Source organism: Lagenorhynchus albirostris, chromosome 4 (genome assembly GCF_949774975.1).
Source record: "Lagenorhynchus albirostris chromosome 4, mLagAlb1.1, whole genome shotgun sequence".
Classification (NCBI taxonomy): Eukaryota; Metazoa; Chordata; class Mammalia; order Artiodactyla; family Delphinidae; genus Lagenorhynchus; species Lagenorhynchus albirostris.
The window spans coordinates 91,908,351-91,927,757 of record NC_083098.1 but is presented as its reverse complement, the minus strand read 5'-3'; the positions used below and the strand labels follow the sequence as shown (position 1 = coordinate 91,927,757).

Here is a 19,407-nt window from a genome sequence, read left to right as displayed (position 1 = left end):
ACATTTTTCAGCATGGATAGAAAGTGTAGAACTTTCATAAAAAAGAAAAGGCTTTGAAACAAAGCCAAATAAAGGAAAGAGGCAAAGAACTTCTGTGCGTCTCTAAGAGGCTTTGTTAGTTTAGCACACCTGCTCAGACCTTTTGAGATTATCTTGGGACATGCTTCTTTGAGTTGAAAAGTGGGTTCCTCAAGAAATTGTACAAACGCAGCAGCGACTTGATAACACCTCTTCACCTAGTCAAATAACTGGAAAAATTCAGTCTTATTTTTAAAGTATAGTTGATTAGAGACAGTTTCACCATTACTTGAATAATATTGAGGGATAACAAAGCTTACTTATAAGATAATTGATAAGAATAGTCCTTAGGAGTCCAAATTTTTACACAAAACAATTCAAAGACTTTTCCAAAGGTAATGATCCGTGGTTTTAAGTGAAACCCATCTTTTTAAGATATTATACTCCCTATTGCAATATTTAAATTGCTTTCTTCCTTTTAGTAATAAAAAGGATTTAACTAGACGTAGAAAACTGTTCATTTACCCTATCAATTGGACAAAGATAAATTGGCTACACATGCCACAGAGGTATAACAATAAAATCAGTGAACTCTAAACATGGTGATTTAAACACATACTGGGTATTTTCTTTCTTCTTTTTTCTTTTCTTTTCTTTCTTTTTTTTCTTTTTTATTCATACCAGAGCAATTAAAATCACTTTACTTCTGAAAGCTTTACATTATTTCCATTTAAGTAATTTTTATGGGAAAATGTACCAGCTAAAGATAAATATAATAAAATTAAGTGCTTGAGGAAGACAAAGTAAATTTATTTTATAATGATTCTGTAATTTATAACATTGTCTTTTTTATTTTATAACTAGTTATTTTTTAATTATATAAGTAATATTAGTAATAAGTTGTGATATGGAAGGAAAGGATTTTTGCTGTACATTTAGTCCATAATAACTTCAGTCTTGGTTTAAATGAAACTTTTGCTAGGTTTTAAAATGCATTTAGTATAGGAGGTATATTTTAATAGATTTAGAGTTTAGACTGTGTCTATATTTAGAAAATATAATTGTGTAGGTTAGTAAATATCAAATATTCATGATCAGGTAAAATCTTTTAAAATGAGGGTGAAGACAGGCCAAATCCTGAGGCATTTATTAGGATAAAGTCTGTGTATATTTAAAGACAGTGACTTAAATTACACAAAAATAACTATTGATTTAGACATTTGTATCTCAGAGACACATGCCTACACAAGTTGTTTTTCTAAAATCATGCAGATAATGTTGACCTCTTTCCTAAGTACAGCTCTGCATTAACATACATGTTGGAGGTGATAATATATGCTGAGTGATATATTTGTAATCAAGACATTTTAAAAGAATACTTAATAAAGGAAAGTCAGCAGGCCAAACAAGTTTTCTGTTTCTTCTCCTAATTTTTACTGGGAGATGGGAGACAAAAAAATCATAATAAAATACCTGAAGATATTTTAAATTTCTTTTTTTAGTGGAGAGTTAGGCACACAGAAATAAACCCCAAAGGGTCCAAAAGTGATAATTAAATACAATATAATGAACAATTCGACTGAGCTAGTACTAAGCACAATAGGAAATCACCATAGGGAATTATGAACTTTGCCAGGGGGAGCAGGGACATATTTCATACACAAAAAATATGACCTTTGAAATAGACTTTGAAAGTTAAATAGGAGTTAGACAGATTGAGATTAAAGTGAGCACTTTATGCAAGGGAAACATCCTGTACAAACGGAGAGCATGGTAAACTGTAAGGTGAAAGTGATTATCTTGCTTTCTGGTCAGTGGCATACCATTGGAGAGATTCAAGAAACATTAATTTGTTGGATAATTTTATTAGGTTTGTGTTTTTACTTGTTAAAATTGTTCAGGATAGACAGGATTGGGGATGAGAAAGGTGATGATTGACGTTGTTTTTTTGTGGTTGTCTGGCCAAGATATGAGGAGAGCATGCTGCAGTAGCTGTGGATAAGGAGTGAAAGGATACACTAGATTAGTGCTCTCAAAATGTGGTCTTCGGGGCTTCCCTGGCGGCGCAGTGGTTGAGAGTCCACCTGCCGATGCAGGGGACGTGGTTCGTGGTTCTGTCCGGGAAGATCCCACATGCGGTGGAGCGGCTGGGCCCGTGAGCCGTGGCCGCTGGGCCTGCGCGTCCAGAGCCTGTGCTCCGCAGCGGGAGAGGCCACAACAGCGAGAGGTCCGCCTACTGAAATAAATAAATAAATTAAATAAAATAAAATAAAATGTGGTCCTCAGATCAGATGCATTGACATCACCTGGCAACTTGCCAAAAATGCCAATTGTCTGGGACTCCATCCAACACCTATTGAATCAAAACCTCTGATCCGGGGTCCAGCAACCTTTTTTTCTAGTTTAATTGAGGTATAATCAATATACCAAAAATTGCACATGTTTAATGTATACATTTTGTTAAATTTGGACATATATATCATCACCACAACCAAGGCAGTAAACACATTTATTACGTAACTCCAGCTACCTATGTTTTAACAAGTCCTCCAGAGAATCTGAGGCATACTAATATTTGAAGACAACTGCCCTAAAGATATATTTCTAGAGTGAAATAGAATTAGACTTGGGTATAAGGAAGATGGAGAAATCAGGAACAGCTAAAATTTATAATGTAGGCAGCTAAGTAGAGAGTAGTATCATTAAATGAGATAGGATATGTGAGAGGAGAGTTAGGCTAGTCCAACAAGGTACTTTTGAAAATATTTGTCAAGGAAGCTGTCGTTACAAAAAAAGTACAGGTCTCTGTTTAAATGTCAGGAATTGGTTTTGATTAGACCAATCTTGTCTTCACTGAACCAGAGAATCTGTTATTAATTTGTCTGTAGTTTTCTTTATGGAGGGGGAGTCTGGATAGAGGCTGAAACACCATTAGAATGTGTGGCATAGAGGAAAGCGCTTTGGACTTGGGGGTTAGAGAGCCTGAACTATGGCTATGACCTAGAACATCTATAACACTACCTGGCTTTGAACACTAGTTCTGTTACCTATGGAAATTCACTTAACTTCTCAGAACTCTAGGTTTTTGTTTGTTTGTTTGTATTTTTCCCGCCAGGAAATATTACCTATATTTCATAATTATTGTGAAAAAATAATGTGTGAAAAACGTAACAGCATAAATGGTGGATTCCTTTCTTCCTTCTCAGCTGCTTGCTGATTACATACCATTTCCTTTGCAATACTCAAAAATCTGACTGAGAATTAGTGAATTGGGGGGATATAGATGGAAGAGAGAAAAAAATACTTCTCAGGATATTCTTAAACATGCAGAAGACCAAATAGTTACCTGGAAATTTATTTGAATAGTACATCCCTAATATAGCCTCACATAGTTTTCTAGAGAAAATTCTTGAGCAATACATCTGAAAATATTTACTAAGGCATTGCAGAAAAAAGGGCTAAGTTTCCTTCAGAGAGACATGGGACCAAAAGATATATTACATTTTAAATATAAAATAGCAACGTATTGTAATGTTTTGCTATCAGCTACACAAATTAATGCAGATGATGCTAATTAAAAGCAAATTTAGAGAGTGATTATGTTCTTTCACCATTGTTAGGGAGAATTGATTCTCCTATAGATCTAATATGCTAAAGTAAGAAGTTAATGATATATTGATGTATTTTAAAGTGCCTAATTTAGGTTATAATTCTGAGGAAAACATTTGTGCTAATACTGAATATTAAATGACAAACGTTTTCTCTTGGAGAAGAAATGGCACCATTTGTGTAACCCTAGAGCAAGGCACATGTTGATGTTTCAAATAAATTATTGTGTATGGCTGTATAATCTCAATTTTAGTCTTATAAAACTTATAATACAAGAATTCTATTGCACATGTGCTCATTTATATGGCAGTATACAGCTGTGTGTGGCATAATAACTTTATTGAACAAAATTATGTGCTGTAGAACTTGCTGCAAAAATTTCATGGTCCCATCTGGACTAGCTTTGCAATTGAGAAGGCTGAAGTGGGCAAAGATTTTTACAGAATTACAGAAAGCAGCAGTAGCTTTCTGCTGTCAATTTTAGCATTTAGAAAATAATGTCAGTAGGTGTTCAAGCTAGAAGGGTGTCTTTTTCAGACTCAAAGGGGTTTTCAATTTGGAACAAAGGCACTCTCACTGAAGGCCCTTATATAAAGATAGACATCTGGTTCATATCTGAATGTATTGGCCTTCACTTACTATGTTCCTAAAATCTTATATCTTAAACACAACAAACCAGTTGATTATTATATTTTCCTAACATAGGCAGATAAAATAGCTATGATACTAGAAAATTATTTTCTGAGAGATTAAACTTGGCTAACATTACATAAAACTTAGTTATGCTATCTGTTTTCTATGGGGAAAAGAGGAAAAGGTTAAAATAAGTATGAGGTAGATTAAATGGCAGGACACAGCATTCATTGCTTTTACTAATAGCTTCCATCTTTCTTTCCCTCCCCTTCTCCTTGCCTCTCTTCCTTCCTTCCTCCCAAACAAAACATGTGACAAAAAGAAAAAAAGAGAAAGAAAAGAAAAAGAAACAGCGCAAGGCCCATCTATATAAAATCTAGTAAAACTGAGTTTAGAACAAGAAAATAGTATAGTCCAAAAAGGTAGTTCTTATATCTAGTAAAATGGTAACAGAATGGAGGTGCTATTATCATTGTCTTCACTGCTAACTAATCTTTACACTATGATGGTATATTTTATGTATTTTGGGACCTATGTATGCACCACTTTTATAAAGATGGGGCAACTTCAGGAAATACATTAACTAGATGGTGAAACTAGAACTCTGAGTGGTAGTAGTGTGGACAAAAAGTATGTTGATGATAAAAATGTGTGTCTAATAATTACTTAAACCCAACATAAGTTATTATTTTCAAAGATTATAGAAATAAGTTGGCTGGTTATTAAACCACCTGTAACAAAAGCCTGTGGGTAAAAAAAAAAGTCCATGAAATGTCACACAGCCTGACTCCTACGTCCTCATTTAAAAATATTAAACTAGGCGAAACCAGGTAATATATTTTGTTTCTAAAAACAAAAATAATAAACAAATATTGCATATTTGTACGTGTGAGTTTGAAATTTTCTTTAGAATATACTTTTGAATTAGTTTAAATATTAGTTTGTTTCATATACATTAAACATATGCTTATACATAAATAATGAATAAGATTAACAGACCATATTTTTATATGTGTGTATATATATTATTTATAATCAATGTACAAATACACTCATATGAGAAGTGCTTTCACTGAATCAGACCTCAAATTTTGTTAATAATGTGATTGTATTTATGTATATAGTTACATACATGATGCATTTGGTGATCATCATATATGTATATATATATATATATTTTTTTCTTCTCAAATCTGTAGGGACACACAAACTTCTCTACAACCAAACACAGTTCACACATACTTTTACCAACATGGATTTACATTTTAAAAGGAAGTTAAAAAGCACACCTACAAACACAGCCATTAAAATCATGAGGTGAAGAATGAGTGGGCCAAAATCTGATTATAGAGAAGCTGTTTGGAACAGTACCTCTTGTTTTTATTTTTATTGCTGGGAATAGTTACATAAATGAAGGGAAAACTCCAATAATATGTTCATATTTGATGTTGGAAACAGAAATATTTACCCCTACTTCTATGATTAATACAATAATTATTTTCTTAACAAGTATAATATTGAAGTCCAATTAACCAATTTTACACAACAACAAAACAACAAAAGCATCATTTGGACTGTACTACTTAAGCTAATTATAAACTCCTGAAAAAAATATTAAGGATGCTGAGCCAATATGATACAACATAGCTTCTTCTAAAATATTGAGCAAGCTGCTTTCCTTTTATAAACAATCATAGCAAACAATCCCTGCTCCACCCCTACAAATTCTGTTCATCTAGCTTTTTTCACCTAACAGAGAATCGCCAGCATGCTTATAAAAGCATGTACTTGAAAAATATTAACCGAAAAATAGAGAATCTTTATTTAACCTATAGGGGCAAATGAACAGGCATGATCTGAGTCAAGATTTAACTCTAGGGTTATATTAGTCTCTCAAGGGAATAAAATGATAAGCATTCAGGCACCATGTGCATTTTACCCCAGTACATGTTCACACAGTTCCAAATCAGACTATTGCTATTTGAAGCAACATGCACTGTTTCATACTGTTAGTAGCCCAACAGTTTCACTGCACCATTGAAAGTGGTCCGATGTTTAACGTAGACTGTTTTGTTTAAAGTAAATTGACATAAATAAACTTGCTAGAGTTTTAGGCTCTACTTAGATGGGTCTTGAGAATAGAGGCCAGGATCTTTGCAGTGATGCTAATAAAATTAGTTTCTGATCCATGATTTGAACAGGAATAGAGATATAATCCAAGAAAACTAAAAAATACACTATAAGCCAATAACAGATGTCACTAAAGTAGAATGTTTCTTTAAATAAAACTATGCTTTACTGATTAATGCAGACTTTACTGCAATTTTGGCATGAAATAATTATTCTTTGAGGTATTTTCAGCTCAACTTAATAGAAAAATCAAGGGGGAGAATGCTGCTTGTGCCTGTTATATTGATTCTGTCTATAGTTACAGCCCCAAATATTTTGACATGTGCATTCCTGTAATATCTGAAGCTCTGTTCCATTTATAATCATAATTCTCCTGCTGAGAGCATGGCTTGTGCTGTTGCCAGCCTGTGCCTCTCTCCTTGAGGTCAGAAGAAAAGTAATTTATATATTTTAATTAGTCTAAACTTTAGCTCTGAGTCGATGACTTTATCTTAAATCATAACACTTCTGTAGATAAATGCATCCCTTTAAGAAAAATTGCTGTTTTCACGTTATTCATTCACATGCAGCTTTTTAAAAAGGCACAGTTGGTTTGGAAAAAATAAATCATGCTTGTTTAAAATTTCTTTTAAAATAGTTACCAAGTGTTTACGTGCTTTAAGCCTCTTGATCACCTCTTAAGCTCCCTGCCAGAAGAACTCTTTCATTTAAACGTGTTTATTTTAGTTTCTTTCTTTTTTGCAGACTTTCCAGCTGAAAGATTTTACATAAAGGACAATGAATATGTACAAGTGAATCTTAAGCAGTAGTAGTATCTTACCCACCAAGAAATTTTTTCTGTAAGAGCTTCTACACTGTAAACATTTCACCACAAAAAATACGCTAAAAATTTTTTTCTTTAGAAATTGCAACTGTCTGCTTTTGGTTCTAACCTTCATTTTCTCATTGCTCATGAACTGTATGAAACACGTTCTTCATTTTAAGTAACATTAAATGAAATAGGTTTTCTTTCCTTTTGCACAGATCCAGCACCAGCCTATTGGGTTGTATAGGCAAAATAAAGCCATTTTCCTCAAACTCGTTTGAATCCCAGAAGGGTGAATACAAATCCTACTAAGGTTTTGAAGGAGATGAGCTTCTTTTTTGGCCTTAGAGATTTACTTCACAGCTATTGGGACCACATTTCCCGTTACCTAGTGGTTGGGGAAAATCTTTCCCATTTATAAAAAACTGGCACATTGGAGAGACACATTTAATTTCATTCCATATGTAATTGATAGTTATAACTTATATGCTGCATTATACTAAGTTATGTATCTGAGAGAGAGAGAGAGAGAGAGAGAAGTAAATATGGGACAGAGACCTGGCCTTAAAAATGATTGCAGGAAGAATACATACATGCATGCTATAACAAATTCCCAATGCAAAGCAGAATATCCTTTATTTACTAAACTATGAAATATAGGCAATACTAAAATAAGGAGTGAGAATGCTGCATAAGAATAATAAAAGTATTGATAATATCCAATATTTATTGAACATTTACTATATACCAAGCACTGTGTGACATACTTTCTCTTATCTCAATATTTTCAGTAATCTTGTCAGAACTATATTATTCCCATTTTAAAGATGAAAAAACAGAGTGATTAATTAATTTGATAACACAGTTAAATAGCTGGAACAACACTGAAAACCAGATATCTCTTTTCAGAGCACATAGGATGACAATGTAAGGAGGGGTCAAAGTGAAACGCAAAAAAGCAAAACAAAACAAACATCTCCAAAATCTTCATTGGTGACTTCACTGTATGAAACAGTATATCTGTGAAAATTGGGCAAGTCAAATTTCCAAGTTTAACTTTTCCTTTCAAAAGTGTGAGATTAATCACATTTGGCTTACAGCTTGTAGGGTTTCTTGAATTTCAAATGGTTTATCTTGTAAAAGAATTTGGTAAAATTGCTCTGCAGGTGCTAATTTTTTTATCTGTTATTGAAGTTTCCTTTTCCTTTTTTTTTCTTAAAGAGGAGCTAAGTGTTGCTTAAAGTATTTTTAACAGGAAGTTTGGGGAAGCTGGGAGCCACAGTCCTTTGCATTTATTTGCTGTGAGCCTCTCCCCAGTCACAGAGTTTAACACTGAAAGTGATATGGAAAGAAGGAAATACACATGAATGGAGGTGCCAGGGGCAGAGCCACTTCTGCTAGGAAGTTGATATCTGTTTGCCCCTATGAGGAAGCTTCCTTCCCTATTGTATCACCAGCCTTTCTTCACAAAGGGATCAACTTTGAAAGGGAAAAACCAAGTTCAAAATAGGTTCCATATATGAAAAAAGTTAAATTACGGAAGCAATGACTTACAAGGACTTTCTGCCTATTAACATATTCTGTTAGGTTATCAGCATAATATGATTTCAAAGATATAAGATTTTCCTCACTGTATTGTTAACATAATTTTGTTGAAAATCAGATGAAGGACTCTAACCATTTTACAATGGTTAGACTCTAACTTCCTGTGTTTCAGTCCAGGTTCATTTACTAGCAGTGTGACCTTGGTCAAGTTCTTGTTGAGCTTCATTCTTCATCTGCAAAAATGGGGATGTTAATCATACTTATCTCAAATAGTTGTCATGAGTACTAAATGAGATAATATAAGTAAAATATTTAGATCAGTATCTGGCACAAACAAAGGGCTTAATAAATGCTGGCTATTATTATTAGGGGCTAGCCATGTTTTTAGAGTCATTAAATTAAATATCATCATTAGTTAGAAAAGGATCAATTGTACATTTCAGGATTAAAATTAATACACTAATAGGCTCCTATAAAGTTTAAAAGTAACAGATTTCACTTCCATATATTCATATATTTATTTCCCATTTTCAGAAAGGATTTGAGGCTATTAACAAAAGTTTTTAAAGGACAAATTCAACAGAACTGAAAATGATTAACCTAATTTTAGAAAGACAAAACCAAAATCGATGATGAGGGTAGGAATTTATAGAAGACCATGGTTAAAGGGAGCTATTGCAATTGAACCAATATTAGCTGAGGCTCCAAAGGGAGACGTGTAATTTAGGCACAGTCTTAGATTAATATTTTGTTAATTCAGATTAAATCCAAATAGATGTAAGAAAAGTGTCAGTTACATTCATGTACAATGTGAATCTAACTCAACCTTATATAATTGATAGAAAATGTCCTATTACATATAGCTATCTTTTTTTTTTTTTTTTTTTTTTTTGGCGGTACGCGGGCCTCTCACCGTTGTGGCCTCTCCCGTTGCGGAGCACAGGCTCCGGACGCGCAGGTTCAGCGGCCATGGCTCACGCGCCCAGCCGCTCCGCGGCATGTGGGATCTTCCCGGACCGGGGCGCGAACCCGTGTCCCCTGCCTCGGCAGGCGGACTCTCAACCACTGCGCCACCAGGGAAGCCCTGTTTGTAGATTTTTTTTAAAAGGAAGATATAATCAATAGGCCCTACTAATCATCTAGGGGAAAGCTACCAGGAAATTAGCTAAGGAAATATGAAATACCAGCTTAGAGGTGGGGTACTGGTATAGCACAGAGTTACAGCAAAGAAAGTAGAGTCTGACTTCTTGGACCAAATCTCTCTCCTACATTACAAGCTGAACAACTTGGAAAACTACTTAATCCCTCTGTGTCTCATTTTCCCATCTGTAAGATGGAGATAATAATTGTAACACTCTCACAGGTTTTTGTGGAGAATAAAATTGCTGGTGCTTATAAAGTAGACCACCTGACACTTAGTGCATATACAATACAAGCAGTATGTGATGTTAGTCAACAACATTGAATGGCTAATTGTTATTTTGGAGAATTCTCCTAATTCCTCTCTTCCTTCATTTACCTCCTGAAAATCTGGCACAGAAGCAGGCTTGTCAATTGTCTTTATTGCAAAGATGATCACAGTATAAAATAATATATTATGAAATTTTAGTATAAAATATAAGAAATTAAATTTAGTTTTAATTTTCATACTTGCTTAAAAATGCTATTCAGTATTTTCATATGTTCTGATGCAGTTTCTAGAGGGTACAGTTTTATGTCCGTTTTGCTGTTATCATTTTGTTTCTTTTTTTAAAATATTCGGGCACTCTCTGGGGTAATTGTCTAAAGAGTTTTTCAACTTTAGGGGAAAAAAGAGAGAGAATATATGCTAATGGAAATTACTTAGAGAAACCTGAGTAAATCTAGTAATTGTGTGCCATCTGTGGTAAGGAAATTAAATAGTGCACTTAACATGATTCAATAATTAAATATGTTTTTATTAAATCATTTGTAATAGCTTTAGTATATGACCTCAGGTCTCAAAGGCAACCACATAGTGATTACCCTTGAAGCTTCACTGAAAAGTGAGTTACACAATCAGCTTTGTTTTCTTTTACTGCCTGAGCATGCATTACCTTGAAACCTCATTGTGAAAGAAACTTTTCTGTTAGTCACAACTCTTGCACATGATTTCATCACTGCAGTACAACATGGGGTGGGAGTTGTGGCGGGAGAGAGGGCAGAATGTCAAGAAAATTTGACAATAAACAGAAACAGTCAGAAAATTACCTGTGGGAGATGGCAGATGATCAGAGATATTGAGACAGAAGGTAGGCACTCTGTACAGCAGCTGGAGAGGAGAAAAGGTGCATTAGTCAAATGAATTATGAAAGGAATTAAATCAAATTCCAGAGAGGTGCTAACATTTTCTTCATATTATTAGGTTTTTTCGGACTTGAAGATATATTCTTTAGTTGCACCTCTCCTTTTTTGCCACTGTATTACTTAGGGAAAAAAATTGAATTTTAGCATTTGGAGAAGAATACAGAACTTAAGTGGTCAACTTAGGAAATGACCTGTTTTATAAACATAGACTGATTTTAACTTGATGAGCTTGAATGATTTACTTTTAAAAGTCAAATTTCACAGATCATGTCCAAATTTGTTTTATAAATCCATGACTTAACACTCAGGATGCATTTTCTTACTTCACAAGCTAGATTTCCTGGGCAATATGGTGAAAATAAAAGTACTACAAAATTTTTAAATGCATTTTAGTGTTCCTCTTCCTGATTTTCTCTAGCTAATTTACAGGGTTTCCTGTTAAGGAATAACAGCTGTAAAATATGCTTTGAAGCTCCAATTTAACCTCTTTATCCTATTTCCTGAAACCAAATGGACGTTTTATGATTCTAACTCCTACTCCCACAGATTGCAATACTATTTTGTCCATCTTTCTCTTTATTTTCTACAGTTCAGTGAGGTTTGTATTAAGGGAAATCCTTTGAAAAAGTAGTTTTGAGGAAAAAGTTTCCCTTAAGCTAACACAGTTCTTATTTCTTCTATTTCCAACTTCAACTCTTCTTTCCACTGCATTCTCAAATTTGCAGTTAGGTAATTTTAGCTAAGTCCCTTGCCTGTTACCTACCACTGCCACACTTTACATTCCATTAAATAATGTACCAAATCATTTTGCACCTATGACACAGTTCAATCTGGGTTCTTTAATAATCAAAATAAAGAGATATTTTGGAAAATCAGTGACATATAAGTGAGAGGCATTGAAAACAAATCCAATTTTCTATAATATTGGTTCTGTGTAATTAACATAGAAAATAATATTAACATTGAAATATTGTATAATGTCTAATACCTTGTAGATTTAAAGTAGCAGATTAGCTTTACTCAAGTAATCAATTGTCAAACATCACTTTAGCAGGATAACATTTCTTTTAGTCCATTTGTTCCACCTGCTTCCACATTTTGGTGTTGGAAAACCTCTTTCCAATTAGTGGAAACAGTGAAGCAGCTGTTTGCAATGTCCATAGAGAATTATTTTTGTTGAAAGCAGCTAACTGATTTATATGAAAATTGAAGGTGTGCACACACGTACATACACACATTGTATATTTTTTGTTAGTATTAAGAAACTCCACAATTTCTGCACAAAATCTGCCAGGAGTCACAGCTGAAACTACCATCATGTGGTAGAAAGTTCTGGCAACTTCTAACTGAGCAAAATTGCAATTACTAAATTGGGTATATTCTGAGAATTAGAGATTTGTCATTAATTTTCAATTAATTGTATTGTTATCAGAAAGTATTTTCCTAAGTCTACATATATTCACCATCTCTATCCCTGGTCTATATAGCAATTATGTACTGGGATATTTTCAGAAAATTAATTTTGGACTGATTTCGCTGATAAATAACCATAAAGATTTTCTCTATGCTGAAACAAACTCCATCTTTGGTTTTGCCTGAAGTATATTGCTATAGATGATAAAGACGTAACTGAATAGTTGATATTCATTGACTGCTGAGGGTAAAGATGAATTTTTTAGTAAAACTCCAGAGAGCGATTCTTAGGAGGTAAGACTTTTTTTTTTATTGACATAGGGCCAAAGGTGAATGTTTTGGGGAGCTTAGATAAAACTAGCTTTGCCCCTATTGAATTATATGGTAGAAAGGAGGGCGGAAATGTGTTCCCTACTGGACCATAAGACTCCAACAGTTTCTTTTGCCTGCAAAATTCAAAAATGCCTCGTGGTATAAACCTCAAACTCAGAATATTGTCCTCCTCATTGTACTGAGAAAAATGCATTGAGAGCAAAAGCAATCCGCATTCACATTTATAAAGCTGAGAGGGTTTTGAAATTCATGCCTGAATGAGCATCATATAAGCATTTTTCTGGCTTCTCAAACCAGCCTTTCTACTGCTGGGCTGTATTAAAAATTAGAAACTTAAGGGAAATCAAAGGTTTAAATGTAAAGAACATACTTGTGCAAACCCTCTTTTGTCTAGGCCTAATGGAATTTTTAATTTGTTTGCTTGTTTTGTGCTTTTTGTAAATCTTTACCTTTTTCTATTTTTTAATGTTAAAATAGGTAATTTTAAGCAACATTTTACTTAATGATAACAGCAGGCCCAAATAAATTGGAAAATGTCAGGTTAGATGAAGAACATTAATAAGAATCAACTTTAGCTTGATCTGATTATCTCTACTGTTTGACATTATGAGTTAGAAATCAAAATTACATTTTTAGAAGTACTCTAACTCAGAGCTTGTGCTTTTATATTAAAAATATATTTGTATTTTGCCTAGTGTAAAAGCAATATTCTTAAGCATTCTGAAAGAACATTTGGCCATATAATAACTTTTCTAGTTTTCAACTCTTGTCACATGCTTTAAATAGATGTAATAGTTTCAAAAAAAAGACATCTAGGCGAATGTTTAATCAGCCCTGCACATACAGGAAGTAATAAGGAAAACTGGCAAAAGGAATTTGAGCCTTATTTTTCTTATCTGTATTTAAATAAGTAAAAAGATTAGGATGATAATTCCAACCTTTAGAGCAGTTTGGAAACAAACATATTATATGAACATGATAGATAATAAATGCCAATCTCCTTCTCTTCTGATAAATATGTTGAAATATATTTTTTCTCATCTAAATAGATGACTTCTTACCTCTCTGGATCTACACAGAAAATCAAGCCCATTATCATTTTGTGGGTTCTTATATCTCTCTTTTAATCATTGTGGTCAAAATAAGTCAAGGCAAATAGCAGACAATAAGTTCCACTGACATGGGCAACCATAAGGTCACAGTTTTGTAGCAGATGTAGAATGTATTGATAGATTATTCATCAAAGAAATCAAATAGGAAGATAAAAATGCATTAAGCCATTTTATAAGAAGGTATTAAAGAACTGTGTTCCTATAAGAAAATGTATCAAATTGCTTTTTTATTCAGTATGTCAAATGTCTATTGAAATATGGACCCTTCTCAAAAAAGGCTTATTATACCAGTGTATTTTGGAATTATTTGTTTCTATAGCTAATCTATTATAATCAGCCTGTGTTACACCTAGTGAGATTTTAGACAGAAAAAAAGGAAAAAGAAAAAAAGAATACACAACAAGGCAAAAGAAGAGAAATAAAGAGTAGAGGGGAGGAGAGGAGTTGAGATGACTGACTGATGGGAAAAGAAGGGAAAGGAAAGGAAAATATAATAACACATAAGCTAGTTGAAGAATCACACATTTCTTTTGTAGTTCTACATTAATTTTATGTTAACTAAATTGTTATGGCCAAAATTAAGTAAGAATACATTTTTTTGTCACTTCCCAATGATGTACAGATCAAAAAACTTGAGATATATAACAAATTCCTTTAAAAGGTAGTAATACACTTTCCTTAAATGATATCACAGGAAAATTACCTGTTAGACAGGATTGGGATATCATTTAGTTTGCAGGTAAATGTCACTTTAAAGAAGCCTCTCTGGCCCCCCTGTTCATTTTCTGTCTTGTCACACTAATTTCCTACACAGGATTTATCACTGCCTCATAAGTACTTGTTTATTTTGTTTCTTATGTGTGTCCTACTACTGAATGTAAGCTAATGTGAGGAGAGAGATTGTCTTGCATGGCCTATGGAAGACAATATTTATTGAATGAATGAATAAAATAAATGTATATTTTAAAATTTGACCAAGTGCCTTGTCAATGAAGATATATTTTGCCATGGCACCATATCTGTACCTGAATATACATTGATGGCTGAACTCTCCAGATGTGCAATGAGAACGTTCTTTGTTTTCATACTTATTCTTTTTCATAAGGGCAACAGCTCCACTTCATGCCCTGTCTTTTTCTGTCAGAAAATCAGAATGCATAAACTCAGCAAACTACCAGTTGCTTTATTGTGCACACAATTATAACTGGCTATTATGGTTTCAAGTCAGCACTTTATGATAAAATGCCAAGTCCATGATAATTGTATAATACAACCTTACAAAGATGTACTGTGAATACCCAGGCGGTTATTTCCAGTGTGTTTTATAGATTATTGACATAAGTGATATGTCTATCCAATGGAAAAAAGTAACATAAACCATGCAATACTTGGTCTCTATCAGTCAAGAATTGCCTTGCAAATATGTATATGATAACATATTTTTCAAGCATGACATAGAAAATCCTTATGCATCCATTAATTCCACCTCTTCCATTAATTCTTCTAAAATCTCACACTGCCCAGAATCTAACTCTCAACTCACATATAAGTCTTTTTTCATGCTTGCATTGTATCACTTAATGCATTCTTTTCTAGTAGAGTAAAACTATCAGTATGTGGGTCTTTAATAAAACTAGTCCCCCATCCTATATTATAAATTCTTAAAGGTAGTGACAGCATTAGTTTTATCTTTACCCTTCTCAAACTGCCTATACCCTAGTATAATGCCTCATCTATAGGAGGATCTTTAGAAATAGTTAATTGAAGTATAGATCACATGTGTAAGAACAGACTTCAGTTAATACATAAAATGTCAAAATCTAACAAACTTATTTTAGAATCAAATCTATTAATTATATTCATATGTGCATTCATTAATTTTCACAGATTAATTTTGCGATGTGGTTACAGTTACCAAGATACATAGCTTCTGGCAACAAAAAAGGGTGGGCCTGGAATGGTGGGTGTAATATAATCCATTATATTTTATGCAATTAAACTACTCAAGGCCAGCATTCCACCTGCCATATGTAATCGGTTTCTAAATGTCCAAGAATATTAAAGTAACACCTATTAAAGGCTGATGTTCAGGTTATTTTTACAGTTTCTAGTTAATGTGCAAAACATGTTTAAATTCCCAGATGACCCAATGAAAATATATACTTTGTGTATCTATAATTGGTAATGCAATATCTACACATTCATGAATATTAGATTACGAGGGTGATATGGGTCTTTAAAACCACTTTAAAGAGAAAGTGTTTTGAGTAAGAAACAGGTTTGAAACATTCTTTGAGTTTTTTTTAAATAATTCTTTCTGAAAGTTGACTCCTGGTATTTTTACAAGCATATGATTTACTATAGGAGCTTGCAAAGCAAGTAACTGAAAAGACAGATTTTGCTGACAAAACACCATTATTGGTTTTATTAGCCAGGAGAGGAGAAAGGGTCATCATTTAAACCTATGGCTCAGCTATGTGTTGTGCACTGAACAACCCCAGGGGCACCATTTACATGAACTACAACAGGAATAGTGCCACTGGATCCATGCAATGCAGTGGCTTTGGTAGGGGAAGTGGGCAGCTATCATGAATAGTGTTATAGTACGATGTGGAGGATTTGTTAAGGAAATTATTATTTTGTGGTCTGTTTGCATAAAATTTTTTTTTAAAAACTGAAAACTATATATAGGATAATTTAGCTGAAGAAACTCTCAAATGAACTATTCCAATACAGTTTCTCAAGGCAAATAGTTGAGTATAAGTGTTGCTTCATAGTGTGTGGGTAAAGGTGTATGTGTGTGTGTGTATTTGTGTTTGTGTGTGTGTAAGTTTTGTATTCCTTTTGTTTACAGTATTGAGGCCTTATAGACAGTGTATGGCTAATAGTTATACTTAATTAATGTGAGAGTTCATTTAGATATGTGTTTAGAAGTGTGGACGTGTGGTGTGAGAGAGCAGGCCTAGTTGCTGAACAGACTGTAAAAGCCATCTAAGAAGGAGTTATTGTTTACCTTCTCCTTCTAGGTGTAGTCTGGATCCTGCTAGTTTCCAAAATGCAACTTTAATTCTATCTTTTGGACTATATTTGACATGAGAGGTAATTTATATGACTAATGAAAAATTGAGTTAAGTGATAGTTATTTTTTTAAATAACTTAAATGCATTCTGTTTGTAGAATTATAAGGGCTATAATTTAAGCTCAATGGGGGCAAGGACTTTGTTAGCTGTACTCATTCATATATAGCAGGTCCCACATATATGAGGACATATAAACAGTTCTTAGCACGTACTACATAACGGGCACTCAGATTCACTTATTAATTGAATGAAGATACAAGAAATTAAGTAGGTCCTCTTTGCTATTCTGAAATTTATGGTATAAAGATTCATTTAACATATACATGTACTATATACACACATAGTGCATGTATGTATATATGTATATGTACATACATAGGTAGACAGATGGATAGACTCAATTAGAAATGGTGAAGGATGCCTATGTAATGCATCTCAGCAGACACCCTACATACATACATACACACACATAAATTTTATGTAAATGTATTAATTAAAGTTCAGTACTACACACACACATCACCACCACCACCACCATCACCACCACTGCTACCACCACCATCAAACAACAACAGTTATACAGTTAAAGCAGTGTGGTCTATTTGATTAGTCACTGTAGTGACAGCAATAAAGAGAGGAGAAAATTAAAATAGTGCTTACTTGAGAGTGGGAACAAATAAGGAACTCTCCTAGAGTTGAGGATACATTGATTCCATCCTTGAATATAGGTAAAATGTTGAACAATATATAAGACTTGCAATGATGGCAGTACAAAGTGTAATTACTAACACAAGAGACTTTTATTTCTTACCTCGAATAAATACAATAAAGTTTCTACCCAATAATATTACAGCAATAAAACTATCCATTTACCTGAGTAACTTAAGGCCAGTTTCAACCTTGTTTTACTTAGAAATTAGACAGTTTTAATAATTCCCAGACTTATAACATCAAAGCATGAAACTTTATTTTTTAACCTTTGGCATTTATGAAAATTTGGAAATCTTAATTAACTTGGTGAAAAGGCTGGCTAAGAAGATTATCAGCATGTGATGATTGACAGGATAATGAAAATTTTCTTCTGCAAAATTCTGATGTATTTAGCCTGACTTGAGTTTCTTCCTATATCATCAGTTATCTAGTTTTATTTTTAGTTTAGCTGAATCAATAAAAGGAAAATATTCACCACTGTACTTTGTGAAAAAAAAATCTGATTGGAAAACAAAGGTCACTGAACCTAGACCAAATTATAATTGTATTGCAAGTGTAAGTGAACTAAGTTTGTCGAAGAAAACATTCCCGATCCTATTCAACATGTTTTCTCGCTTATACCAATGTTTTCCTCACTATCCTTCAACTGCATCTTCACTGTCATGTACCTTCCTCCATATAATGACACTATGCTAGCAGTTTTTAATTCAGGACAGAAGTATGATATCTAGCCTTTTCTTTCCTTTAGTCGTTTACAATCTCACAAATACAAGCAAAGCCTTGAAGCTCTGCCCATTGTATTCTGCATTCCTATGAGATTTGAGCTAGAGGTTTTGTAAATTAGGTATACTTTGGTAGAATTAGAAATTTGAGCCAAAATCTGCAATCACCTGGGACCCTTACATGAAGGTTCTAAATCTACTGAGAACTTACCAGCATCTCCTATATAGCACCTGACACACATTGAGGTAATTCTTTCCTTAGCTATTTGTTTTTGCAACTTGTTTCTCCATGATTTTTATATCCCCTACCCAGTTCATAAAAAGATTAGGATATATTTTGAAGCTAAAATCCATGTTTAAAAGAGTAAATCACAAACGACCAAAAGTTATAGGGAAATAGCTGAATATCTCTAGTGTAGATTTTTATCCTACATAACTTACAGAGATGAAAATATAGGTCTAGTACTCAGTTAAGACAAAACTGAAGAGAAATCGACACGTTAATTTATACTTAGTGAGAATATATAAATCTGTACAACTTTAGTGAGATAATTCAAAAATGTGTATTACAGGTAAGTATGTATGATTAATGCCCCAACATTCCAGCTTGAGTCATTTATCCCAAGAAGGAGCTAAGTACTCAAATGTATCTACTACAATGGTATCTACTACACTGCTGTGGATAATTGAACAAAAGAGAGATAATGCCTTCATAAGATCATTGTTAAAGAAATTTTACCCATAACATGAAATATCTAATCTTAAAATTTGCTACAGTTGTATTTATTGACAGAAGAAGAGGTTTTAAACAATTAAAAAAGTAGAATCTCATTTTATTCATTTAGTCAGCCAAAATATTTATTGAATTCTACTTTGTATGAAGCTATGTGTTCCATGCCAGGGGATTAAAAAAAAGACAGAGTTCCTGCCTTCATGGAGCTCACAGTTAAATGCAGGGGGCATCTATTACA

At 33.4% G+C, this 19,407-nt stretch overlaps 1 protein-coding gene and 1 long non-coding RNA gene across 3 annotated transcripts in view; one reads left to right on the top strand and one right to left on the bottom strand.

The window, feature by feature from the left end:
* The window catches only part of PCDH7 (protocadherin 7), a 448,326-nt gene that overhangs the window by 262,432 nt on the left and 166,487 nt on the right, over window positions 1-19,407 (top strand). The window lies entirely within an intron of this gene.
* LOC132519394 (uncharacterized) lies at window positions 1,754-11,016 on the bottom strand. Its single transcript, XR_009540158.1, has 3 exons — window positions 10,970-11,016; window positions 7,032-7,143; window positions 1,754-2,251 (listed from the first exon to the last, which is right to left on the bottom strand). It is a non-coding gene; the product is annotated as an uncharacterized LOC132519394 (long non-coding RNA).